The sequence below is a fragment of the Octodon degus genome, unplaced genomic scaffold, assembly GCF_000260255.1.
Source record: "Octodon degus isolate 3935 unplaced genomic scaffold, OctDeg1.0 scaffold00035, whole genome shotgun sequence".
NCBI classification, from domain to species: Eukaryota; Metazoa; Chordata; class Mammalia; order Rodentia; family Octodontidae; genus Octodon; species Octodon degus.
In genome coordinates, this window is record NW_004524611.1 from 5,693,750 (window position 1) to 5,696,109 (window position 2,360).

Here is a 2,360-nt window from a genome sequence, read left to right on the forward strand (position 1 = left end):
GAACCGCGGTCCCTGTGCTTTGCCAAGCTTGTTTCAAGTAGGTGCTTTAGACCACTGAGCCATCTCTCCAGCCCTTCTGGGTGTCATTTCTAAGAAACTTTGATAAGCCCAAGATCATGAAGATTCACCGCAACGTTTTCTTATAGGGGCTTTATAATGTTCGCTCTTGTATTTAAGCCCTTGATCCATTTTGAGCTGAGTTTTATATATGGCGTGAAGGGTCACCTTCATCCTTTTGTGGGTTGGCATGTGCTGTCTTGGGCTTTGGTTGGGGACCTCGGGCAGGCTGGCACTGAGCCCACAAGCTCCACATCGCCCTCTCGCACACAGCCATCACTGCCCCCTGCGCACGCGAGCGCACACACACACACACACACACACACACCCCTGGCGGGGAGCCTGGTGTCTCTGCCACAGGGCAGGCCCCGCGACACCCGGGTCACAGCTGGACCTTGGTCTTCATTGTCTTTATGCCCTTTGCCAGGAGAGCAGTCTCTGAGCGGCGACCGCCTTGTACTAAGTTTTAAACATGACACCTTGAGTTGTGCTTGTCTTTCAGGATAGTCTTGGCTGCCCTGGGTCCCCACAGTTTCTGTGAGTCTTAGTGTAAACGAGTTAGTTAGAAAAGTTCACAGTGCACCCCTTCTGACTGGTGCACAGGCACACGTCGTGACTGGTCAGATGGCCTTGCCTTTCTTTCTCTTCTTTTTTTCTTTTTTCAGCCAGGGTCTCGCTATTTGTGACGTCCATGCTGGCCATGAACTCACCGCGATCCTCCTGCCTCGGCCTGCTGGGTGCTGGGACTGCAGACACTTACCACCACGCCCACCTCGTTCCTTTCTGCATTCCTTGCAACAATATTTTGGTGGTTCCAGAGTATACATTTTGAACTACTTTTGTTAAATTTGTTCTCATTTATCTTTATTTTTTTTAGCGGTGCTCCAGGTAACACACACATTTACTTTTTTTTTTCTTTTTTAATGTATTTGGTTGTTGCAGGATCTCCCTATACCGCTCTGACTTGTGGTGATCCTCCTGCTTTCAGCCTCCCCAGAGCTGGGATTACAGGTGGGGGTGGGGGACTGCTGGCATGGCATGTGGTGCGGGGATCAAACCGCAGTCCCTGTGCTTGCCTGAGCGGGCGCTTTAGTCCGCTGAGCTAGCTTGTCGGCCCCCTACACACATTGACTCTTTTTATAACATTCTGAATGGAATACTTTTTTTTTTTTTAATATTCATTTATTTTGTGTGTGTGTGGCCAGCTCAGCCCACCAGGGGGCGGGGCTGGCTGGCATGTGGTGCTGGGGCATTGAACCGCGGTCCCTGTGCTTTGCTGAGCTTGTTCTAAGTAGGTGCTTTAGACCACTGAGCCATCTACCAGCCCCGGAATACTTTCTTTAACGTTACTTGAGACCTTACACTTTCCAGGCAGGCACTTATGCCACTGAGCTATATCCCGGGCCCTGGAATACTTACTTAAATTGTTTTTAGTTTCGAAATTCTAGTGCATCCTTTCAGTACTTCACCGCATCATGGGGAACTGGTACATAACACACTCTACTTGTTTTCACTTCCCCCTCAAATTTTGGATTTCTTCTTCCAAATTGATAGGCGTACATCAGACTTCCATATAGTGACTCTGAACCTGGAAACTGGCTGGCGGGACTCACTGGGCGCGTCTGTGTGCAGCTGTTTCCACACATCCCTGCTCCTACCTGGAGTTCGGGAGCCTCCTGGGAGCGGGACTGTCAGCAAACCTGGCAGGTGTTCAGCCGTCGCTCCTTCAACCGCTCGGCTCCTTCCTTCCCTGGCCTCCAGGTGTCCTCCTCCTGCGTCTGTTGGCGAGCTCGGTGCAGTTCGCATTCTCTGCGCTTCTGTTCGCTTCTGCCCTCGGCTTGTAGACCTCTGCCGCTCGCTCGTCCAGTCGGTTCACTGCCTCTCCATCTGTCTTCTCCCAGCTGAAAGCCGCTGTGGAGCCCTCTGCTGACTATTTTGGATATTCTTGCCTTTCCACTCCATAGTTCCCAAGTGGTTGTTTTTCCTGTTTCTGCCCCTTCCTCAGTAGTCTTCATCGGGGCCAGGGAGGTAGCTCAGTAAAAAAAAAAAAAGCCCACAGTGTTCCGCACAGGCACGCCATCACCACAGGCCCCTCTCAGTTCGCAGCTGCTTCGAAGTCTTCATTCAGCCTGCGCCAGGTTGCTCTCCTGACAGTCTCCGTCGGCCTCTTTCTCTTGGGCGCCCGGGTGTCCTAGTCCAGTTCTTCTGCGGAAAGTCCTTTTTCTGCATTGTGTGGAAGTTGCCCCCACTGGCCCACAGTGTGGAGCCTGTGACACAGGGCACAGCGCTGCATGCTCAACTCC